The sequence below is a fragment of the Astatotilapia calliptera genome, chromosome 10, assembly GCF_900246225.1.
Source record: "Astatotilapia calliptera chromosome 10, fAstCal1.2, whole genome shotgun sequence".
In the NCBI taxonomy this organism is placed as follows: Eukaryota; Metazoa; Chordata; class Actinopteri; order Cichliformes; family Cichlidae; genus Astatotilapia; species Astatotilapia calliptera.
In genome coordinates this window covers 26,421,709-26,448,695 of record NC_039311.1, presented here as the reverse complement: position 1 = coordinate 26,448,695, position 26,987 = coordinate 26,421,709, and the positions used below count along the sequence as shown (strand labels likewise).

The following is a 26,987-nucleotide window of genomic DNA, read 5'->3' as shown; positions in this document are numbered from 1 at the left end:
AGCATGGACAAACGATAACAGGAAGTCAAAGCACAGAAGAAGTCAACAAATTAGGAAAACGGATAACTAACTTTTTCAATATGATAGTCATGTTTCTGTAAGAGAATAAAGCACCGTCAGGTAGAGGTGTGGAAGGGTCTGCAGGAGCACACATTAATGTACTTTTACTTGTTAAGCACCTTGGCATACCCTTGGTTCTTAAGTGTGCTTTATAAATAAAGTTTATTATTATTATTATTATTACTTCTATCAAACCTGTTTCCTAGAAATTACATTGTACTGCAACAGTAGCTGCATTTTTAAGGAAGCATAATTGTAATCAAATTAGTTTTTCATTAGCATAATGAGGAAATGTTTTTAATTAAGACATCTGGCAAATGGAAAAAAAATGTTGATAGTGAATATTCTCTGACAACATTTTTCCTTTTCCCCCGAAAATGTCATTTCTTGCATTACAATATCCAGTTACAGCAAATATGCAATTGTTAAACTTAAAGCCCTTAAAAGACAGCAGTGCATCTGAAAACATAGATTCACAGATTTAATTGCAGCTGCTGACTCCTACCTACGTTAAGGGATTTTGTTTCTAACTCCACATACAGGCTTTGCTGTCACCACCTCCAAGCAAGTATGATGAGGTTTATAAATATCAGTCGTTAATTTAAAAAAATGCCTCTGATTAAAACTGGGAAATGGCAAAAAGCAAGGTAATGGTCAAACATTTTAGCTATGCTTTATAGACAAAAATACTGGACCACAGCTCTTAATCTTTGGATTCAGCTGTTTTCAGTCCGATCCCTACTAGTGTACAAAATCAAACACTAAATTTGAGTGTCGTAACAGGATCCCGACACAGCTGCGAGTTGCCTCTTACATATCCCACGATCAACTGTAAGTGGTATTATTGCAAAGTGGAAGCATTTAGATAGCTCAGCAATTAAGAGGCCAACCATGTAAAGTTAGAGAGTGGGGTTGCTGAGTGCTGAAGTATATAGTTGACAAAGTTGACAAAACTCTGCTGGCTTTGAGTCAGCTATAACTGGCAGTATAGCTAAAGGCAACTTAAAGAAGCACATAAGGGCTATAACCACAAACTTCAGACAGAGTACATATTCAATTTCAACTCCCATCCACAGCAGGCGGAGACAGAGTTCCAGTTCATTACAGTCTATCAATAGTAAAGCAGAAATTTACAGCCTGAAACCACTAACAACAATGCAAGGCTGGCTGAAAATCTCAGCAGCTTCTTTGCCTGGTTTGCAAAGGACAATAGAGAAGCCAACTGGGCTTGACCGAGTACAAGGGCCTGATGGAGTACGGGCCTGTGCCGACCGGTTTACAGGTATATTTAGCTTTCGTCTTATTAACTGTATTATTCTGTTGTTACACATGGCTATCAACCTGTTTACCCATTCAAACACCATGACTAAAGTCAAATTGTCTTGTTGAACAGTGAACAGCATGATGTGTTTTAAAGGTAAGTGCAACCACACCTTACTTAGCACAAAGAGCAAACCTTCTGCTCAAAACTTGGTTGACTTTTCCAGCTGGTTACCTTTGAAAGTTTGTCTGTCATTGAGACTGAGCGAAAAAGCCTTCAGGACACTAGAAGGCATTACATCTACACACCTTCCTTTATAACAGCACCACGAACACTGGATCTATATACAGTAGGAAGCATATCATGAGCAGCAGCGAGTGCTGATGACTCCATCTCTGTGTTTATACAAGGGCATTAAGGCAGAGTGTTGACTGTAGGTCACCTGCATTTTGGAAGTGCTCGAAGCCAAATGTAGTACTTGTGCAAAAGTAGAAAATGGAGTAGAAAAATGAAGTGAAGCCTGTGAGGTAGTTCAGTTAGTTCAACTCGAACTGCACTGTTTAATACACACCCACTCCTTTCACATCATATACCCAACACACCCTCTTATATGGTGGTTTATACTGGAACTGCAAAACTGACATACACTGAATTTTTGTCTCCCGTTTTTGACCCCTCTATGCCAACAGAATCCACCTGTAACCGGGTGGTTATTTACTCATTACTCTCAAATTTCTATATGTCATATATGTGTGGGGAGTGACAAGCTTGAAGCCTGCACCTCAAACGTTACCTGTACTCTGCTGGAACAGAGGAGTGAGGCCTTTTTTTAAATAAATATATATATATCAGACACACAGGAGATGTAAGACTGAAACAACACAGCCCAAACTTTTTCTGTGCTGACACGGTTAAGGACAGAACAATAAATACTTCATGCATCTTTCTGCAGAGTAGCTGTGGGTAGCCTCTTTGTAAAGTTACTACTGTACACTGGTGAACTCAGATGAACTCGGTGCAGACACGCCATGATTGAAGGCCTATTCACACCCTGCAGAGGGTGTGCATGCGTGGAACATTTGCTGCTATACGGCACTGCATACATCTCCTCAGACATTACTCTGTTATGTATACTGTTCCACAGAATATTCGTGTTGGCATGGTGCAGATCACCTGAGTGTCAGCAAGGATACAAGATCCATGGTTTTCTTCCACTGGGACACACTAGACCAGATAAAACAATAAACTGTCAAGCCTGACGCCCAACATATGTCAGACCGGACTATTTTCAGCCTGATATTGTGCAATCTGAGACCATCATCACCAGTCTCTGCTGGCCAATGCTGCTTTTGATTAGTTTTAATTTAATATAATGAAGGATCACACTGCAGCAGCATCGCACCTAATAAATATGACAGCTATTATAAACAGTTTAATAAGAGGCTACAACTTCCTAATGGGGTTGGGAGTTTCTAGTAAATTATTTTTATAACTATTGAATTTATGCTTAATTCAAAATGAGAGCTGCTGATAATGTGCGAAGTTGCTGCTGTATATGAATACATCACATCGGTATGCGGGGCTAAACAAATGTAAAATGCACCAATAAATGAACGCTGCTATTGTTGCTCCTCCATTCCTCGCCATACAAAGGAGGCTGCTGTTTTGCCATTACTCTGATTGCAGTTCGAGAAACTATGGATAAAGTGTTTGAACCCCTCCCCCCCCCACACACACACACCATCACCACCACCAGCCCATACTTCCCTCCTACATGATGATGAAAATAGAATCACAAATATATCTTCTCAGTTAGGCTAAAAGGGCCGACTCAGGGGTGGAGTGGGGGGGTGAACAGTGAAGGAAACTGAAAGAACACAGGAAACATCAACTGCTAATTTGCATGCCTCAGTTGTCAAGCACCTCTAAATATCCCTGCCATTTAGAAGACAAGGAGGATGAGGTGGGAAGAGAGAAATTGCATCCTCTGATGCTGACAGATAAGGATAGACAGCTTAACAAACGAGATTCAAATCAGCATCCCTCGGTGGCCTGAACGCAGCCCTAAATAAATGAACCGCACTGTCTTTAATATTCAAGACCGAACCTCATTTTTCAAAGATGTTGCAGAGGTGGGTGGTAGGGTGGGCATCTGGTTATGATAATACTACTACTACTTGCGTACTACAAAATGCATTTCAAGACATCCGCTGAAGGTTACAAGGCAGCAGCAGGGTGCTGCAAGGTGCCTGCTAACTTGCGTTGTAAGTCACTGGAAGTAGCAGGAAGGACTTCAAACGGTGGCTGTCTTGTCAGCTGCTTAATTGTTCCTGTTGTGCAAAATAAACAAGTCTGACATGCTGGAAAACGGTGCAGGGAGGTGGAGGAGCTTTACACTAATTAATGGCCAACAACAACCATGTGCCACAGCCACCTACGACACCACCAGAGGAGCTTTAGAAAAGTAGTCCTGACATTGGAGTGGACAACGGCTGTAAAAATCTAGAAGGTGACGTTTTGTTTTTCTTTTTTGCTCAAATGTTTAGAGAGGGAAGTGTGTCAGAAGGTCACCGTGAAGAACCAAGTTATTCTCAGGTGCTTAAAGTTTTCTGGTTCCCTGCTCTTCTGAGTCCAAACTTGAAGTGATTTGTCCTGTGGAAAGTATTTACTTCTTTGTGAAACGGAAAAAAAAATGTCTGTCTGTTTTGATCATTTTATCATAACCGTGTCACCCGTTTGAGCCTAAAACAGCTGTTTGGATGTCACCGTGACATATGCATCAGAGTATCTTCAAGTGATCGTGGAATAAATATGCAGATTGGCCGTGTGCTTCCTCAGTACCTGTGAAGGATTTATATAATGTGCCCGTAAGCCCTTTTTGATGTGTGATAACTCATCAAGAAGTGTGACAAGTGTTGCAGCATCACGATTACCAAGTGAGGGGTAGGAGTAAAGGACTAATGATACCCTGCCTTCAAACAAAAGTCTCACACTGAAGCTTTTAGCGAGGTGCATTTAGCTACCACTGACAGTCCTGCAGCACAGTATGACAACAGTAGGAGATAAACTCTCATAACTGAAACAGACATTATGATAATGGCACATCAGAGATGGTGGGAGTGATATGTAATTGCTAGCCTGAGCTGCACTTAATGCATTTCCTCCAAATGTTTAAATCCATCACTTAATTTGCCTTTTCCATTAAAAAAGGAGCTCGTGCGTTTAGACACAAATAAAAAAAGCACTATTGCCATCCATTTGACCGCCGGACAGATGAAGAGACCAACAGTGTAACGACAGAACCCGAGCAAACAGCAGACAGAAGTCAAACACAGGTAAGCAGTGTTGGGGATTTAATAGCAGTAAGCAGTTGAGAGGCACCATGGGAAAGTTGGAAGGCTCATTTCTTGGTCAGTCTCACAGCTTTGTTAGTATTCAGCAAAGCTTGCGAGTGCACATCTTTCCTATTTCCAATGCAATATATGACATATACTCGGAATAGTAGAATAATCTGCATGAATCTAGACCAGGGAACTGCCACTGTATAGGCATAAATCACTGCTTTATTGACCTGATATTCTCAGGCTTCACAGTCTGCAGCAGCTGCTGGAAAGTATAATATGATTATAGGAAAGCATATAATAATGACTGGAGAGCTCACTGACAATGATGAAATACTGTATGGTAGATTTTTGTTGACTGCTATCCTTTACATCCAAAAGATAATGGCTTTTAATAATTAAAAAATAAAAAATCAACTTAAAGGCTTTTTTGGAATGACAAATATAAATGAGCTTTATTCTGCTTCATTTGAACAATGTACCTTTCTCTTGGGGACTGGTGGAAATTACTTAAATATCCCTTTGGTGCTTTCCTAAATGATTAAATATTTCAAGAGTCTGCTTAAGAGAAATATTTTAAATGAAAACTTTAAATATCTGAGAAAAGCAACTTTAATTTCAGCTTCAGCATTACTTAGGAGGGCAATTTCACTGCTGGCTCATCACATACTGGCGATAAATGCACTCTGTACCCACTTTGTGTGATTTTAAATGTAAAGAGCATTCCTAAAGACTTCAAGAGACACCACTCAGTGTCTGAGATAGAGTCTGCCAGTGTCTGAAGTCAGAGGCAAATGTTGTTTCGCTGGTGTCATCACTGTTGCTGCAGTAAAATGGCGAGAAGCTGTGGTTATGTGTTTAATGTTGTGAAAAGAGGCATTTTGAATCCAAAACATTATCTTTTTTTCTGCCACTGTAAAGAGTAAAAGTCAAAAAGCAAGACTGTGATTAATGCTCACAATGTCTGCAACAAATGCTGGTGTCACGACAGGAAAAACCCAGATCAGAAACTACAGCACGACCAAAAATGACTGTGACAATATGCAATGAATTTGACTCGTTGGCAGTGACCAATCATTGTGGTGAAAGGCAGTAAGACAGTCAATCTGCTATCAGCCAGTTTGTGCTTGAAGGGGTTCAAGTTGGTAATTACAGAAATTATACAGTGAAAGTATTATTATTATTTCATAACCAGAAAACAAACAGTTGCAACACGTTTTTTTGAGTCTCATACCGAAAGAGATGCATCATGAGCAAGTTGTGCTCATTAGCACAGACTGATTGATTGCAGTGTGATGGTGGCGTGTCTGAGAGTGATTGCAGTCGGTCTGAACCGTAACTGTGCAGAGAAAGGTAGCCTGTGCAAACACCAAACAATCAAAAGTGGTTGCTGTTACAGCCTCTGGCCTTGGAGGAAGTGGGCCGGCCTTCCTGTAAGGAAATTCAAGGGTGCCGGTCCTCATAGAGCATTGGCTGCTGGGGGATCCTCGGCATTCAACGGACCAATGACGCGGCTGTCCGCGACTACAAAAGGCTGGCGATTCTTCACTTGAGGGGGACTCTTTGTTGTGAACAGACTGTGTAGGCTGTACCTCCTGCCTCTGCACCTCTGTCTATGTGTCGCTGCCCTTATGATTAGTGTTCTTTGTATTTGAATGTGTTATTTGAACGTGTGAGAGTACGTTGGCTTTATTTACTTGCCTAGTGAGTCGCTTCACAAATGGTTTTCAGTTTCGGCAATAAACTTTGTTTTTTAATCTGATCGTCCTGGCTTTGGGCTCGTTTATGTTACCTCCCCTGTCGCATAGCAGAGCCGGGTTGTAACTAGAGGATTCACTGGGAAACCATTGATTTTTCCTGGTCGCAAGAAGGTTTGCGTCCTATTTTTTGCCAAATGTGACTGAGAAACAATACAGATTTTTGCATGTTTTGTAGATTTTTGCAACCAATAAGTTATCCCAGAGCACAACCTGCACTGGTGAAAGGGTCTTCAGTGTGTCAAAATATGATCAATCCTGGTCTTGACCAAGAATTACTAAATGTGACAAGTTGGGAGGGCAAATGTGTGGTACTGGGACACTGGATATTGTATTAGACCACTGTGTGCTGAACAGGGCATTAACACAAATATTTGTACTGACCCACTACCCGCCCCCTGGCTCTATCAGCTAACTAATGTTGCAAATATGGGAGATACATAATTATTTGGAGTACATTTGGAGCACAGTGTTGTTTCTAGTAATGATTGTGGTAGAAGTGATGTCTGTGCAGTGGAAGGAATATATAGGGTAATGCATGTGGATGTGTATTGATAAATGTCTGTGCTATTTTATTTTTCAGCCTCATTAGAGAAGTCAAACCTGTAGCCTTTGGATACTACTGCATGTGTAGTCTGAGCAATAACTATACCTTCAGCCAAAGCTTGAAATACAACAAGTATGCAAAGCTGCTACATGAAATCTGAACAATAAATCAGTGTCACATCATCTGTCCTCTGTACCATCTAAGAGTGTTTCCTCAACGTGTCAATGTATTGTAAATGGATTGAGCAGATGTGGAAGAGGAGGAATGGGGGGGGGGGGGAAAGAACACCATGAGATAACCCCAAAATTACTGGGAGGACATGCAGAAAATCAACGTACAGCTTGGATACAGAGACTTCATCCTTTAATCAGCACTCCAGGAAAAAACTTCAAATTCAGTATGGGCCACACTTATGTTTTTTCATTGCGTGTCCTTTTTTTAAAGGAGGGCAAATAAGAAAAGATGGAGAAAAAATATTTTGACTGCAGGGCAAATCACCTGATCATGACTACCTAATGAACTAAAAAACTCCTTGATGTATTCTGATGTATTCCCAGGTTACTTGTTACCTGAATAATCTTCAAACATTACAGATTCCACCACAGTAGTTGTGTTTTAACTGCATATTAATAGCTCCACAGGGTTAACTAGTATAAGCAGGTACATCTTAGCAACAACAGCAGAGCATACAGACATTAAATCACACCAGTGACTATCCAGAAGGTCTAGAGGGGTCTATAAATAATTTTTATGCTATGACAAATGCAAACAAATATTTAAAATAGTTGGAATGTGTCTTTTAAGCTCTAGCATGAACTAAGTAACATGTACATCTAACATTTGCTGCTTTGTCAATAGCCAGCAACATATTTGGCCCATGGCACTGAGAGGGGACAAGATTTAAGCCCGTGGCCATCCATGTCAAAAAGTCAGAGCAGCCAATCCTAGATTAAAGTTGTCAGACAATGACACTCCACACTTCACTGTGCAAAGCTAGCCTCAGGCCCAAATTCACTAATACTGCTGCGGAAGAGGGAAAAAATGTCATGTTCCATTTGCCGAGGCTAACAGCTGCATATTTCCATTTGATTCGGAAAGAATTGTATGCATATTAAGTTAGGTCACAGCGATGGCCACCATGACAGTGATGACGATTATCAACGGAAAATTAAACCCACTGTAATGCAGATATCAAAATGCATTGGAAAATGATCTTGGATATGTTCTTTGATTCACTCTCTGAGAATCGGTTTGTAGATTTTGTTCTGTACATAATGACACTTGTATACGGGATTGAAAGATAAAAAGGTTGCTGAAAAGATCAAATATTAATCCAAGAATCAGTCTGTCGATGTATCTTTTTTTCACATATCAGCTCTCCCTGTGGTGATATTAGTAGTAATAGTACTGCTGTTGCATTTTTTATCAGCTCCGGTATTAAACATGCATTTATTAATGCCTTGTTTTAGTCAGGAACATGATGCAACGTACAGTAATCTTATACAACACGGTAAATTTTATATATAGTTATATATATTTAACATTTGTGTGCCGTGATGCTCTCAGCACAGCTTGCGATCACCGCAACCAATCGAGAGATATTGATTTCCCTTTGACATTCAAAAGGGCTGCGTGTATCTGAGTACATGCTTAGTGAACAGCATACAATCATTTTCTTCTATTTTCTTGGTGAGGTTCCTGCTGATAAAATGACAAATCTTTGTGCACTGGCCCATACAATATGCGTGTGGGTGAGTGTGCTTTTGTGCGAGGCGCAGAGAGAGTGACCGTGTTCGTGTTTTGCACTTGCTCGATGCGAGCGGTCCTGTCTGATTACATGTTTCCACAGATGCGCATGAGCACGATTGATTATGAGTGTCTGTGTTGAATGCACAGAGATGATTTCTGAACATGTGTATATAAGTACAGCGATATCAGCTCTGAGGTCATTCTTTACAACCATAATCAGTACAGATCAAAGACGCTAATGATGCTCAAGGAAGTACTGCAGAGCAGTCTCGTTTTTTTTTCTCCTGTCACAAGTAAAAATGCAAAAAAGAAAATGCTCAGCAGGACAAGAAATAGAGGCACATCCATGTTCAAGCAAATATAACAGCTCATTGTTCACCTTGGTGCATGCAGATATGCAGACATTTTTATTTTTTCTGCTTGAAGTCCTACTTTTTGCCTCATTTTGCTGAAACACATATTATATATTATCACTGATGACAGAAATACATTAATCAATGTTGGAAAAAGAAGCACAGAAATTGGATTAAGACAAGAAGACTTCCAGACATTCTCTCTCCTCTACTTTCAGACCAGCAGCCAGACCAAACACCGCTGCAGATGGTGTGATCGTACCAGACAAAAAAGAGCCAACCCAAGTTAGCTTAGACTAAAGGTTTTTTCCTCTACTTGGCCATCTTCTGGGTATTGACCTGTTGTATTAAAAACTACTGGATAGCCAGTTAAAATGGATGAATGGATTGTAGGAAATTAAAATTAAGAAATAGGAAATCAGAGACTGTCCATGCATTTTTAGACAGATTAAGAATCTGCACAGTCATAACACAAGACACTAGTGGGAGGTTTCTGTGTTTTGCGTTAGTGATGCTTGGTCCATAATTTTTGTTCGTTACTGCAGTTTAAATCCCTCCAGCTGCAAATGCTAGAACATGAAAAGTGCATGACCCAAGACCAAAAGGCTCTGGAGTGGGTTATTAAGACCAGCTAGAATACGATTGTGAAAATGATGAGGTGGTGAGTCCAAAGAACAGCAGTCCCACCACTGCCTGTTATTAAGTTACTGGACGAAATTAGGCAAATTCAGTCATTTATTTATGTTTTTGCATCTTTTACAAGTTGCCCTAAGGGACTACTTATGCAGTGTGTTTACACATTCGTCATGTCGCTCGGTTACTTAAATGATCTACAAACTCAAGTTTTAAAAAAGCACCAGGACAGCCCAACTTACATAAAGGAGAAAACAAAGAAACAAAGTAAAAGGTTCTTGCCACAGTATGTAATTAGTAACATTTAATGTAGATAACATCAATTTTAGCCATTTGCACAAACTCTCTAAAGACTATAACGCATTATAAATCCACTTTAATATAGGAGTGGCTATAAATGATGACCAGCAATCGCTCCAGAGTGCTTTTAGTGATGGAAATTTAACAGTATGCGCTCTACATGCCCAAAATACATGATTAACAAGTCACCTTTGTATTTGTAGTAACGTGAAGAAACCAACAAGCAACTAAGCTCTGCAACTTTAAATCAGATTATATGTCCATACTGATGTGATTTTGCTCACATAAACCAGTTTATTTGGAAGAAATAAAATAGACTGTAAGCCAAAAAGTAGCCAACAATTCCCCATAGCTCAGGAAAATTAAAGCGTTCATGTGCGTGTAACTGCAGCATGGTAAATGGACTGGTAGCATTTTTCTACTCCGAGCACTCAAAGTGCTTCTATGCTTTAAAGCACTTTGTAACTATCACACATACTCCAAATGCTATTGCACTGAGAGTGTTTTGGGGTTAGGTATCTTTGCCCAAGGACACTTTGACATCCAGACTAGAGGAGCTGGGGATCGAATCATCAGCATTCCAATTAGTGGTCGACCCGCTCTATCTCCTCAGCGACAGCAGTGGATACTTATGGGTAATAATTTTTCTGTTGATCTGTTTTCTTTTATAACCTACTTTGTCCACACTGGAGGTTTGTTCTTTTGACCTCCTGCTTTTCAGACATCTTTGTAAAGACAATGTTCCCAGTGTTCCCAGACCGTGTAATTACTTTGTGGCACGATAGTTACAAGAGCCAAAAAAAAAGCTACGACTTTGCTTTTCATATTTGAGCTTGTCATTCCAACCAGCACTTACCGTGTGAATGCTGTGTTAGTACAGCCGCCTGACGGCTAGAGGCAGCCGAGAAAAGGTCAAGATCCTTGTACAGCCTGACCACTTCAAACAGTGGAATCCCTCTTGGCAAGGATTTGAAGGAGGCAGTTCACTTAATCTGTCTGTAAACCACGGGAATTTCAAATATATGACATACAGAATTTATGGGAGACGATCCCATTGGTCAGTTTAGAGATGAGACTTAACTATCAGAACACTGTTACGAATTGTTAACAGCACGCAGCAGACACAGAGATTGTATGTAATGGTCACTGCCCCAGAATAAGCTATAACAAGGTAATCTGTCATTTTTAAAAGAAAGACATGTTGGATAAAAATAAAATAGATTGATTTTAAGAGTATAGAAAACACACTTCTGCCTATAAATGCAGGTGGGCATGATGTTTACAACTGAAGAAATCAGCACAGAATATATATGTTTGTGTGTGTGCTTTCCATTTAAAAGAATTCTTTTTATTATATATCATATTTGTGAGGTGTTCACAAATTTGTATTGTTCTATTAGCGAGGCTTTTTTGCTATCTTATTATTTGTTTATGGGTTATACTGAGCAGTGAACGGTTTTATAGAGCCCTAGTGGGTGGCACATTACGATGCATCACCAACATGAATGTCATTAACTGAAAATAAACAGCTGCAGTTTCTCAAATTCACAATCCTGAGTGGAGTAAATTAATCCTAACAGCAACGGGACCATTACAGAGGTGAATGAATATTTTCATACTGCCACGGTCCTGAATTTGTGCAAGATTTAAGGTGGGCGTAGTGTATTGTGCAAGTTATTGCAAGTGTCATTCGTTTCCAAAATGTGTATTTCAGGTTTTATCGGAAGATCAGATCATCAGAACAGATCTTTCATTTGAAATGACTGTTTAAAAACAGCGTGCTAAGTCACTGGCAAACACAATTAAGCTGCTTCTGGCTTTTTGAATCATGTATCTTTGACGTTACTACAAGCACTTTTTCAAGAAGAAGAAATACATCACGTGCCACCTGACTTATATGTAGGCTTAGGCTTTCGAGTTTCATATTTTCCTCCTGTTCATGAATCACATCATTTTGCCAGCATCCAAATTTCTTTCATTAAAGGCTCATTTTTGCAGTTCAGCAGGTTATAATAATTTAGGCTTCACTTCCACAGGCCAAGAGACTGACTGGCAACCACTGGTCACAAGAGAAAATTGAGTATTCCCTTTCCAGTTGGTTAGTGGTTGCTAAAAGCTGCAGGCTGTTGCTAGGTGAAAATGATTGCAAAGATAAAACTGCACCGAAAATCTCCTTGCGATTGTGTTGGTTGCATAGTTTGTATGAAACGGCGAAGAGTGAAACAAAGCAATGTCAGGCAAACGATCTCTATTTCCGTCACATTTTTACCCAGTGGTGGTCAGTTAGAAAGGGTTTGCAGTCAAGTCAACATCTTTAATGCCAGCTACGGGCAACAGTGGCAAACTAGTAGTCTAGTCAAGCAACCACTTGGAAATTTTTGGTGTTGTACCTTCTATGCATCTGATTTTACCTGGAGAAAGAAAGCAACTGGCAGCAAACAATTGCCAACCGGTCAGGGAATGCACATTTTCTCTAGTGACTAGGTCTGTGTGCCAGAGACCTTAGTTCTGGGTTCCCATCCCTGCTGATAATGTAGCTTTCTAACAAGGATGTAGCTTTATGCAATGCAAAGTCGATGGAAAAGCACAAATTACCTTCCCCTGAAGTGTGGGCAAGGTGTTAACGCCTGCTCCAAATGTGCACATTCACTGTTGCAGCTTCCCTTACCACTTTCAAAAAAAAGAGAGTGACCGAGAGGATCAGCTAATGCGGCACAGCTGACACACTTGACCACATTCTGTCACGTCCAAGCAATAATTTCACAAATAAAATAGGCGATGATGTCACGGTTTATTAAATCAGCATTTTAGCAGTTTACAGTAGCAGGCTGAAAGTGTCTAGGATAACAACTAGTCGTAATCATCAACGTTCATGTCACACTCTCTTAGCCATTCTATTGTTTGACAACAGAAACAGAAACTCTTGCAATGAGAACAGCCCTACTGGGAATTCAGCTGTAATAAAATACAGTATGTGAGCACAGCACAGAAAATTCAGTTTACTTTAATGCAATTCAAGACAGTTCGATTCAGTTTCATTTATATAGCTCAAATTCACAACAGCAGCCACCTCGGGGCATTTTACATTCTAAGTAAATTACAATGTTATGAAGAGAAAACTATAATTTTCTTTGAGGTAAAAGGCTGACAAGAACGCCACCTGGGTTTAGGCTGCACTGTAGCACAAAAGGCGACATGAAAACACAGTAATCCACACCAGTCTTTGATTACTGGTTCCAGATTTGTCTTAAAGTTTTCCCACTTTCTGACTGATTATGATTACAATGTCTTAGGTCTTGCCTGCAACCATACAAGCAAAAAACACACTGGCATGTCTGTCATGGTCTGTGTCTTGACTCATTGTTTCTGTGTTTAAAGTGTTGAGTTTTGTAAAGTATACACAGTTTTGAGTTCTCGGTGTTTGTTGGGTTTCCTGTTTTACTTTGATAGTCTCTTATTTCTTGTGTATTATGTTCACTTTGCTTCCCTTACCTCATTATGTCTAATTTGCTCCTGCTGTGTTTCCCAGCTGTCTCCACTCCCCTAATCTTCCTCTTGTGTATATATTGTCTCAGTCTCCCCTTGTCCCTGGTCGGAGTCTCTGCTGGTCTTCCCTTCATGGTTTCATGGGTTTTTAGTATTTCACAGTTTAGGTTCTCTGTTCATCTGCATTCAGGTCGTCTCACTGCATCACACAATCTGCAGCCAGTGGCGGCTATTTATTTCTAACACTAAGGATTTGAATGCTGTTGTGTATAAATAACCCATCAAGTCTTCAGTTTTTGAAACGGAGTGCTTTCTTCTTGTTGGCAACATCAGATAACTGGGCATGCTTTGCTTGTAGTCAAGACATTTTAATAGCAAAAGCTGCTCCAAAGAAATAACAATGGCGGACTGCAGCTAAACATTTGGAGTTTAAGAATTCGAATTTGTGCTACTGAAGCAGTGGCTTTGCTTAGTCTCTGCTGACATTAGAGCAGGGTGCAAATCTGAACATCTGTTTAGGTACTAAAAAAAATGGAGAAGGTTTGTTTTCATGTGGGTCTGTTTCTGACCATTTAAATATGTTCAACAATAAAAGTTATCCAAACCTACCTGGTCCAAAGAGAAAATTGCCCACCAAACCTGATGGTATGGGGGGCAATTGGCAGCGAGAACTGGCAACTAGGACTTTGGCCTAGTTGCCAGTCGTAGTTGAAGAGTGGGACTTTGACCCACTCTTCTTTGCAGAATCGTTTTAATTTAGCCAAGCTGGGGAGATTTCAAGCCTTTATGGCCTGCTTAATGACATTAAATGGCAACCAGATTTAAATCAAGTTGGGTGGGTTTCTCCATGGACCTCTCCCTTGAATGCCGTTTTTACCCAGTGTCTTTCTTACTGTTGAACCATGAGCTCTGACTTTAACTGAGGCCTGCGGTTTTTCAGATGTTGTTTAATTTTAGTAGGTCAGCCACTCCTGGGAAGGCTCACCACTGCTCTGAGTTTTCTCTGTTTGTGGATAATGGCTCTCACTGTGGTTCGATGGAGTCCCAAAGCCTGAGAAATGGCTTTGTAACCCTTTCAAGACTGAATGATGTCAATAAACTTTGTTTCTCAGCTGATTCTCCAGGTTGTTGGATGCTATAGTGCTTTTTGAGAACTTTCAGTTTACTTAACTTTGTCATGCCATCATGCCCTCTCTGAGGGAATGAATGATAAACTTTTTTAAATGGGGAAAAAGTATTTTTTCACAGCACTGTAAGCGTCTTACTACAGTAGACACAAAAAAGTGAACAAATCCTCCTATATGTCAAAGACATCCAGAAAATATTTGTTTCTATATGAGTTTCACTTGAACTTTTTACTTTAAAATCTACCAGTGTTTGTTGTTGCAAAGCTATAATCGAGATTCTTTTTCATTGCCAATATATTCCTTTCCAGCCTGACATTGCATTATTTAACCATGTAATCCATAATAGACCAAAGCAAAAACTGGTGATAGCAGAAAGGCCCTTTGAGATTCATTCAAATGTAAGATAATGCATCTGAGTGAATTGCTAATAAATCGCCTTGCTTTAAAGTGCCAAACACGCACACGCACACACACACACACACACTCACACACACACACTGAAAAGCCTCAAAAGCTAGAGGTGTCACAGTTAAGGCAGAGGTATATAAAATTGTAAAACTATATTCACTGTGCTACAAATAATCAAATATTTAAGTAGCATTAAATTTTGACGAGATGATGGCTTAAGATGAAAAGTCAGGGGATCAAGAACAACAGCATGTTTACAAATCCTCTGCAAAAGGAAGAGGACCATTTTGGAACCTACCCCGAAATTAGTGTAGCTGCTGATAACTAATAAGGCATCTTTGTATATAATTTTACTTAAAATGTAAGACATTATGACACAGCTATGTACTTATACCCCCACCTACACACACACACACAATTTTTGTGGAACACTGGATTTGTGACACATTACGTAAGAGCCGGGTGTGAAGAGCTTTGTAGGGTGTTACATGCTTGCAGTGAGCATGTAAGTGGCTTTTGTGCAGCCACTGCTGTATGCTGTATGCCACACATAATGCCTTTATCTCTCTGCTAAGCCTAATGAGTGCAACTCAAGTTATAACAATGCAACGGAAATAAAAAGAAAGTATTCTAAAGCTCTAAGAGTACCGCTGCATTGTGATTTGTTTATGTTTTGTACACGGGACATTCTACACTCGTATTTATTCTCGTTATTTACTTTCTGTTATCTCGTGTCCAACCGCTACTTGTAAGTTTATATTTTTTCCCTTGCTTTTGTTCACCAGACTTTGCAGCTATTTGGAAGCAGATATATGGGAGTTATAATACAAGTACTGCTTCATCTCACAAGAATGGGGAAGCTGCAGCCCGATGAAGCCTAAATGTATGTCAGTTCGATACGCTGTAACAGTAATGAAAATTACAGTCGTTGGGGAAATTCGGAAATTATAGAGTAATTATTGATGAATATGCAACAGCTGTTACACAACGGCTCTTTAATTGTTGTTGTCAATATGTAACTAAATGAATTTTCTGAAGACTTCAACAAAGACTCTTGGTTACATCAAAATCCTCCTCCTTTGCATCATCCAAAGGCCACAATTTTCTCCACAACTGACCTTTATCTCAAAAAAAGGACGTATCTTATTACTATGACCGCATTTATCACAAATCTAAGAGCTCTACTGTCATAATTTACATATGTGAAAATTCTTGAAAGATGTGCACATAAGCAAACCAATACATATTGTCACTATTTGACAGCTTGCTGTGAGACCGCTACATTTTAAGCACAATTTCTCAATTTGAATTTAAAAGAAGATAATGCATTATTACAGTGGGACTAAATAAAAGGCTAAGTAAGTTCCCCCCCTTGGGATACATGAATAACAATAATTTAAAATAATATTCAAGATAATATCAGTCAAAATAATCTTTTTGTCTGAGATCAAAAGACACAGCTGAAAAACGTCATCCTCTGGAGACCATGAATATTCATATGAAATTTCATGGCAGACTCTGTGACAGTATCTATGCCTTGATGTGAAAGAGTTGATAACGTGATCATCAAATTAAGTGATCATCTCAGCTTGAGAAGGAAGCTTTCTCCTCATGCTAACTTCAGTTGAATTGCAGTTACCGGTCATTTTATTAGGTACATGTGTTCATCTGCTTGTTTGCAAATCTCTAATCCAGCGGTCTCCAACCTTTTTTGCGCCACGGACCGGTTTATGCCCGACAATATTTTCACGGACCGGCCTTTAAGGTGTCGCGGATAAATACAACAACATAAAACTAGTACCGGTACCGAAAAAAAGAAGATTTATTCACAACACACGTGACAGGACTCAGGAAAACCGAGTTAACGATAAAAATAACAACAAAATAACGTTGAAAACCGATTAAAAACCCTGAAAACTATACATTTCACACCTGAGCCTCAACTCTCGCGGCCCAGTACCAAACGACTCACGGACCGGTACCGGTCCGATGCCCGGGGGTTGGGGACCGCTGCTCTAATCAACCAATCTCATTCCAGCAGCTCAATGCATTTAGGCTGGTATACATGGTCAAGATGACTTCCTGAAGTTCGAGCTGAGCATCAGCTTGGAGAAGAAAAGGTGATTTAAGGGAATTTGAATGTGACATGGTTGTTGGTGCCAGGGGGGCTGGTATGAGTATTTCAGAATTTGCTGATCCACACAACCGTCTCTTACACAGAATTTTCCAAAAAAAGATAAAATGCCCAGTGAGCAGCAGTTCTGTGAGTAACTGTCACTATTTGTTGATGCCAGAGGTTAGAGGAGAATGGCCAGACTGCTTTGAGCTCATAGGATGGCAACAATAACTTAAATAACCTGTCATTACAAGCAAGGTATGCAGAACAGCATCTCTAAACACATCTTGTCTCATAGACAAGACAGATGAAAGAAGATATTGCTCTGGATTTCTGCTGCTTAATAAGGATGGTAGGGTCATAATTTGGCCTAAATAACATGAACACATCCATCCTGCCTTGCACCAGTGGTTCAGAGTGGCAGTGATGGTGTAATAGAGTTCGGGATATCTTTTTTTTTTTTTTTTTGGCATACTTTGGCCCCTTAGTACCAGCTGTGCATTGTTTAAACACCAAAGTCTACCTGATTATTGTTGCTGACTGTGTCCATCTTTCTATGACCACAGTGTACACATTTTTCTGATAGTTGCTTCCAACAGGAGATTCTCATTACAGACATGCAGCTGATAAATCTGCAGTAACTGTGAGATGCTGTCATGTCAACGTCATGTACCAGAATCTCTGAGGAATGTTTCTAGCGCCTCGTTGAATCTATGCCATAAAGACTTAATGCAGTTCTGCTGATAAAATGTGATCCAACCCAGTACTAGAAAGTACCTAATAAGTCTGAAAGTATATTGGTGATGAACTGACCTTCTTTAATGGTGTTTTCTTCAAACTTTTTTTAACGTGATGTGCAATCTTTTTTCACATTTTTCATGTGTTTGGTGTAATATTTTCAGTGAAATCTAAGCTGATGCTGCTTTAGCTGCTTTTTCACATTAATTTTCATGCTCTTTTGCTCACTAAAGGCCACTTAACATCAAGAGTACATCGAGTGCATGTTTGAAATACAGAGGCCAAAGCTACAACTCAAAAAGCTTTTCACTGAAGTCTCCTGATACAGCGAGAAAATGTTTTGATCATTTTTGTCTGGACACTTGGCAAAAAATAGATTTACTTTAAGAAAATATTATTTTGTATAAAGAAGTGACAAATACCTGCCAATACACTGATATCATTATCATCTCTCACAACTTTACACCATGAAATCTGTCTAAAACTCAAGTTAATTACTTTTAAAACCAAGAACTAATCTAACTGCAACCAAGGTTCATTCATTAGGTAGCAAATAATGGACCATTAATGACTCGATCACACCATAGAAAAAATAGGACGGTAATCTCCTTACAACCAGGAAAGAAGTTGGTGGTGTCCAGTGAGTAAGCACCTGCTGGGACCTGTCCCCAAACCTGCAACCTGTCTCCAAACAATCGCGGCTCGACTTTTATCACTCTCAGAAAGATTATTGAAGAGTTGCAAACAACTGTTATGTAGCTCATAAACACAGGCAGATTATAAAGACGTCGCTGATGAGTACAACTCGTCTGCAGTTTGACTGTTAGAAACTCTGGGATTTGACTCAACTGGTTCTCAACTGGTTGTTTTTCTGGTTGCAACCCTGTCAAAAGAAAGTCACACTAAATCACTATATTATCACAAACAGATTACATGTAATTGCCAACTTGACCATTAAATTGCAAACTGACAATAGACTGATAACATTCAGGCTCCACCTTTTTGCCATTTTACGCACCAAAGCTTTGAAGACGGCAACCGACCGTGAGGGGTCGAAGACCTGCTCCCTGTCTTTAAAGCAATCACTTCAAAGGCAATGAGTACACTTATTTTTTGCATACAGTTGCAATAATCTTGATCACGTTGCTGTCTTCAACTAGTGTTTTCCCTAGTGTCACCGTGGCATAATGCAAGACTCAGTTCTATAAAGAGCAAAAGTAGAAATAAATGCAGCTGTAGGTATTCCTGAAAGTTAAAGTGCAGAATATGGATAGTTTTAGTCCATAACATTATATTGCTTTTACCTGAAGGGACCCATTGTGGCCCTTATGGCCTCATTAAGGTACGTTTCACTATGAGGATGCGCACCATTCTCTACCCATCTCTGACAGCGCCGAAACCATAAAGCAGGTGCGTCACTTTAGGATACAAATTAAAAAGCCTAAACAGGCTTCCCTCCCTTCTATTTCCACCATCTCTTCCTTTTCCCTCTCGCCTCTCATGCCTCTCTTTGCACAGAGGACACAAAGGGGAGGGATTGTACGGGAATCAAATAAAGAAATCAAGAAGTAAACAGAGGAATGGCGAGGGAGGCAGGAAGGGTAGCAGGGAGGGATGGATGGAATGCGGCTGCTTGTTGGTGTTGCTAATGATGAGGAAAATGGAGGGTCATGTGGGAGCCATGGCTGGATGGAGAGAGAGGGAGGTGGTGTAGAATGGGAAGTCAAGACCATCTGAGGGGTGGGTGGATGCTTTTGTGTATAATCCCAGAATGTTTTCTGTCTATGTCTCAAGTCGTGTGCGCTGACACGTGTTCATATTACTCGGTGGCAGTACATGCCTTTACTTATGTGAGTCAAACCAGGTTATCCATGAGCGAGAGGCCGTGTGCCTGTCGAAGTGTGTGCGCAAGCGATGTCTACGTGCACGTGGGAGTGGAGGGAGCGTCAGCCAAGTGATTAATGCGTCAGAGAGGCAGCTGTGGTCTGGGCTCACTCATTTGGAAATATCTTTCAAGGAAGAAAGACAGAACAGAAGAGCAGTGGGGAAGAGGGAGGAGGAGACGCTTCTATATCCCCTGAAAGATAAACAAAAGTAAGCTGAGAGCCTTTACCAGGGTCAGCGAAGGAGAGACAGCATTACAGAATAGGGGAAGGAAGTAGAGGGCACTGCAGCATCCTTCTGTCTATCATATCATGATTCATTGGTGTCTGCTTTAAGCATCAGTGCTTCTTCAGCTAATGTTTTGTGAATGAAATAATGACTGGGACTAGGGGTGGAACAAAATATTGTATCACAATATCACTGTGCTTCCACTTGTGACAGATACTGATAGAGCGGTGCTAAATATCAATATTTTATTCTCTTTTTTTACTCAAAATGGATTACCCTGCCAATTTCACAAACCACAGTCAGTACTTCACTACTCGTGAAGGAGCTTACTAAATAAAATAGGGTAAACTGAAGTTTACAGTGAAGAACAAGAAAGTCACAATAAAACATGGCACACTGAGGAGGTAGAAGGGAAGCAGAAATGATTAGTTAAGCTATACATTATTAAAAACTGAAGAAAAATCTTTTCACTTTCATACATCGTCAAATCGCAACAACAGTTGCCTCAAAGTGTTTTATATTCTAAGGTAAACATCCCACAATAATACAAAGAAAACCCCAACAATCAGACAATCCCCCTATGACCAAGTACTCTTCCAGGAACTCTCTAGAGTCATGAAAAAAGAAAAACACCCATGATTCCGTAGTTTGTAAAACCCTGTTTAGTAGCAAGAACTTGAAGTAATCGTTTTCTATAGGAAAATAAGTCTCTCACATCGTTATTGGGAATTTTTACCCCACTTTTCTTTTTGCGGGCATTTATACATTACATTATATTCATTTATACACAGCTGTCTTCAGGTTAGATAAGATTGAGGTTTGGACTTTGACTGGGCCAATACGGCACCTCTTTTTCAGCCATTCTGTTGTTCATTTCCTTCTGTTCTAGCAATCATTGTCCTGTTCCATGACCCAGTTTCAGCCAAGCTTTGTCAGACAGATGGCATCACATTTGATTCTAGAGTCTTTTGGTATCCGGTTTTTAGGTGATGACAAATGAACCCTGCTTCAGGGTCCAAACTACTCTGCGTTTATTAAGGCTGTTGTGTTTCTAACATGTTTTAATGCTTTGTATCTTGTTTTATTTAATCTAAACGAGCCCCTAAAAAGGCAGCGATCATACTTTTGGCCTCTCTCTGTTTTTATTACCACTTTTCATTTTAAAGCTCAGGTTTTAAAACCTTACAATGTAACTACAGCTCAGCCCATGCAGCAGTATATTAATGACTAACCTCGTATTATGGATGGATTATCTCAGTTCTTTTCCCGACTGAAGTTTGGTCCCATTTGTCCCAAACAACCCGGAACCCTCAAGTTAAATTTTATCACTGGAAACAAGTTAGCGTTCATCCTCCAGCTTCACTGGACTAATGTGTTTATATTATGCTAACATAGCTGTGCCGCTAGCGATCACATCATTATATACCAGCTACTCCAACTTCAGTGATCCTACAAACGTCACTGCTGTTTAGTTTCCTGTCTTCATTTATGCCGGAAGTGACAGCAGAGCCGTACGCTTTAATTTCTTCTGAAATCTCTCAGTCAGAACATGGTATGTCATGTTTAGGTGGAAACTAGCGAGCTAACTTCCTGCTAACTTCTAACTCTGTTAAATTTAATAAATTCAGTTTTTATGGATGCCTGGATGTTAAACTTAATTGTTACACTTCCCTAGATGGCTCAGTAACTCGAGCTCTGGAAGGGCTGAAAACTTTGTCTAAAACTATGCATGAACACTCAGGAATCGACAACCCGCTGGAGAGCTGGATGACATCCGTGTTCGGACAATGGAAAGGGTTTGTGATGCCTGTAATGCTTTCTATTGCATCATTTCTAGGGATATTGGTGACTTGTGGTTGTTGTCTCATTCCTTGCGCCAGAGGATTGTTGGAAAAGGTAATCACGAGGGCAGTGGACCCCGGAGAGCTGACCATGATGTCATTGATGGAGCTAGAAGTAGGCCTAACTGAGTGGGCCGAGGAGTGACACAACAAACGGTGTGGTGACGTCTCTGAAAGAGATTATTATAAAAAATTTTATTGCTACAATATATCCTGCATCATTAATAATATAATCTATAGCATTGATACTGCATTAAGATGTTCATTAAAACCTGCCGGCCTCACAGTAACCTTTTATTACAGGTGCAGTCATAATAATTGTACACACACATTGCATTTTGTGCTTATTAAAGAGTTGAAGTTCAGTCAATTAAGGGAAGGTCATAAGCCTCGTTCGGAGCGATGTCCGGACGATCTATTGTGTAAGTGACTTGGAGCTACAGAAGGTTAAAACTGCATACACGCTTACAAAACACATATAATACATACAATCTAGAAACAGGTCTGAGCAAAGGCCTGAATGTATTCAGCAAGCTGTTGCATTAGAGTTTGCTTAGTAACAGGTGACAGAAGATGTGTCAGAGAGGAGGACAAGCCCTCAGGGACCATTTAGGCTTGCAACTTATTGCCTTTTACGGAAGGTGTGATAGAAAAAGGAACTTCTTTGTCTAATTTTAGGGGTTTAAGATTAACCATTTACTGTAAACTATGCACATAATGTTCTTAAGATGCAAATAATGTTCTTATAACACGTGAAGGGGCGTTAACCCTGACATTATAAAAAAGCCATTGTCTGTGTATTTTGGGCAAAGAAGTCCGCTGATGTGATGCTGTGTGCTTCTTCCCACGCATGTGTTCTTAATAAACTCTTCATCTGATTGCACTCTACTGGGCCTCCATTGGTTTGTTTTTGTGCCACATTTTCGAATCCGGGACGGCAGTCTTATTTAATCTTTTCTAACTGTACTCTCATGAACTTTAACATTTAACATGCTAACTGAGGCCTGTAAAGTCTTGGGTTTTATACAGATTCACTGAGCATTGGGGTGATTTTAATGAAACATCCACTCCTGGGAAGATTGTAGCATTGTGTTAATAACACACCTGAATGGTCCAGACCAGCAATTTATTAAAACTTCTGCTTTTATAGAGGTGCAACCTTTTCTGCTAATGATAAGTTAATTGAGTGAATTTATTAATTTGGTTACCCACTTAATTGCAATGGAAATGGAGGACTGAATAAAGCCATGTGAAAAGTTATTGTTTTCATGAATGTAACTATAATTTCAGCCACTCTGAAATATATTCAAAAATAACATTAACCATAACCCAACTGTTTACCTGATATGACATTAAAAAAAAAAAGATAATGCAAGCATCCAATATAATTCTCCAAGACCATGTAAAGCATTTTCTTTTTGGAAAACTGCACAGAATGTTTATTTGAGCATATTTATACTGCAGTAAGGTCACCTCCAAACTAAGACAGAATGCAGACAGAAAACAGCTTGTACTGTAGACCTACTGTGTATACTGACTGAACCATTTTAAATGTGCAGCCAGTCATGTGGATATTATGTTGAGTCAGGCAGCTGTAGAAAAGCGTGAGAAAGCAGAACAGGGATATCTCACCATCAGCTCCTGACACACACTGGGTGAAGCAGGTTTACTCTTCAGACCCCGTGACAAGTGACAAACAACTGATGACAAAGGTGTTTGTCTAAGAAAAATCTCTAAAATGTTCAGCAGTGCAATTTTCTGTCAAGTAAACAACACATCAAGAAGTGCCCTGCCACAAAAATGAGACTAACAGGCAATATAATTAATACAAAGCATAACGGAAATGGAACTGAATATAATTCTTTTAGTAAGATGAATGAAATTAAAAATGACAGGTTAAGGAAACAACAGTAATAATCTCATTAAAACATAACAGGACTAAATGCCTGCAAAAAACTGCACAGGAATGGCCTGAGGTACACATCAACCTGCCCAAGGCATCGCCCCAGCCTGCAACCTTAGGAGATTACCAAGTTGCATAGGCATTTGCAGGATGCGGTGAATCCACAGAGGCCCACACCAACAACCTGGAAGTGCTGAAAGATTCACCGGTGACCCAGCAGCATATACTACAGGTAGAGCTGGGCGATATGAGATTTTTTCATATCACGATATGTTTTTTTCATTTCAGGCGATAACGATATCTATCACGATATAAGCCAAATAACTATATTTGTAAGATTTAAATGTGCCGTTGCTCACAAGTAAAATGTGAAATAATCAGCAGCTTGTTTTTATTTAAATATTTATTTCCCATAATAAGTTCAACAGGGTAGATGTACTTAAGGAACATGAGACTTTTTCAGATAAATAAAGGCAAATATTGCAAACTACACAAAAGGCAGCCGCTAAAGCGTTTAAGTTTCAAAATAGAACAAACGAAACAGACTAAATTGTCAATTCCACTTAGAAACAAAATATTAATTCTAAAAATAAATCTTAGTTTGTTTTACAGAAGAACAGACAAAATTGACTAACTTTTGTCAATATCAAATAAACTGAGAACTAAAAGGAAATTCTCAATCTCTCCTTGTTGTATAGCTGAGCTTTTCAAACAGTTTTAACAGTTACTTTAGTCTGACAAAAGCCGAATGACGAATTAGCGCTTCCAGTCAGAGACTGAGGCTACGTCCACACGTACACGGGTATTTTTGAAAACGGAGATTTTCCGTTTTCGTTTTAAAAAATAATCCGTCCACACATAAAGGCAGAAATGAAGGAAAACGCTGCTATGAACATGCCAAAGCAGCAGGTGGCGCTAGATTCCTAACCGTGCAGAAATGTTGGCCAATCAGAAGTCTAGAAGCCTCGGTGGGAAAAAGTAAACAAAGCTGCGGCATAGAAGCAGAACCGAGTCGTATGTGTGGACGGACAGTAACTGTGTGTATATGTAAGCATTTAAACACTGCAGAGAGTAGAATTAACAGTAACAGTAGTGTAGAAATTCATTTCACCGAAACAATAACGTGGCGCACAGTGTGACGCATGCACCAGTTTATTGTATTTCCAGACTTGCTTTCGGCACAATTTACAGTGCACGCTACTCTGTTTTTTGTCAGACTTGAAATAGCCGAAATACCTTCACACTACGGAACTTCTATGGCTCTTCTGTTCGACAATCTCTCCGGCATTGGAACCATCATCTGTTTTCTCTTTGGTCACGCTCGGTTGATTTTTCTAGTCGGCACACTCATTTCCTCCATTACCCGCTGGCTGCTTCCCAAACAAACACACGTGCGGCTTGGCACTTGTGCTGTACGTAACAAGTCACGCGATGTGACGCTGCGGCTGTGATTGGTTCGGCTCTGCGCTACTTAATTTGGATTGGCTGACCTTTTTTTTTTTTTTTTTTAAGAGGACAAGAGCGGCGAAGTCTATCGCGATAGTTTAATTTCTCTATCGAGTAAAAGTTATATCGCGATACATATCGTTATCGTTCTATCGCCCAGCTCTAACTACAGGATACACATAGGAGATCCAGAGGCTTTGATTCCCAACTGCTCAAACTGGCTTTGAAAATATGGAATAGCACCTTAGTCATGAAACACTGCACAAGCTCTTTACCTTCTCATAGATTCCTGAAGGGGTACATGGGTTTCCTCACAAGTCTAAATGTTCATGGGCTTGGAGATGGAGAGATATGGGCACATCATCTATTGGTATGAGCTTTTCGATCCCTTTAAAAAATTCACGAGCTCTTGGTTGAGACAGCCGTCAAAAAGTCAGTCATTCCTGGTGGGCACTGGACACTGCGAGGACTGCCCCAGTTATTGGAGAATTGGACAGATGGGAGGATGATGACATGGGTAGGACTGACACCTTTGTCAAGCTGTTTTAAAGCAATGACAGGTGGTGTATTTCCACAGCCATATATACTGCGAGACATGTGCTACTCCACAACAAATTGAAGAAAGGCTGAATTGTTTTAACTTCATTTCACTCCACCCAGTATGGTGGGATTGCTGTATACCAGTGTCGACTTAAAATTGTGTTACACTCTGATAACACTGGTCTCTAGTGATTGCTTTGAGAAAATAAAATCCCCTCCCCTATGGAAATCAATTACAATTGAGGTAATGACAGACTAAAGATTAATAATTTCAGAACATTTTATTAGAGACACAACTGTTGTCTGACTATGTCCTATATCCACACGATATTGCCATCAACATCAAAGCAGTTCCTCATCAGCAGGCGGACAAACTGTTACCTGTTGGCAGAAGCGTTATGGACAAAAATGGAGAATGAACGTGGTTTTGAACAAAGATTCAGAGTAGCAGACAGTACGCCAGTCTTTCTTTCCATAAGAGAAAGAAACCATAGTGAACTGGCTAGATGACGCGCTAAGGCAACATACATTATCTGCAGATTTCACGCACCTTCAGTCTGTTATTGACAAAACACTGCTTGCTATGCATACATCACAGCTGTGATTGCAGTTGCTGATGGCATGACTTAGTGCAAGTATCTCAGCCATACTGAAAAGCAGCCGGAGGGACATTTGTTGCTGGGGAACTCCCACAATCCTCTGTGGCTGCTCCACTTATAAATACAGTAAGCACAATGAGCAACAACCAAATAAAAAACAATATTCTTGATTAAATAATCACTTTTATAGCAGTGTTAATGAGGGGTGAACATTTTCAGAGGGTCTACTGCTGGTCTACAAATTAAAGAAATTGATTAGATGCGGTGTGTGAACAAACTTGCTGTTATTTTGCACTTGTAGTTGTAAGTGAAAGTGACAGGTGTTTAGAGCTCAATCTGTTGTAAATACCAGACAATACACAAAGCTTTAGAGCAGGGGTTGTTCAACTTTTTAATGTCTGCTGTTACCACCGGTACTCTCAGAATCTATCATCAGGATCGTCTTGAGACCCTAAAAAAGAAAACAATTTGACTTTTTTAAGTTTGCGAAGACATTTCACCTCTCATTCAAAAAGTCTCCTTCAGTTCTAAAAAAAATAGAGGCGAGTCTGAGGTATGTAACGCCTGGTGGTTGTTGCCCTTGTGGAAGTAGTCCTAAGGATAGTTGATCCACTATGGTAATGACCTACGCTTTTCTTCACACCTTAACACATGTGACGACTAACAGGAT

General features: G+C 39.9%; 1 protein-coding gene across 5 annotated transcripts in view; it reads right to left on the bottom strand.

Annotated features, from left to right (window-relative positions):
• cadm1a (cell adhesion molecule 1a) overlaps window positions 1-26,987 on the bottom strand; it is a 470,606-nt gene that overhangs the window by 129,461 nt on the left and 314,158 nt on the right. The gene's annotated exons all lie outside the window — the stretch shown is intronic.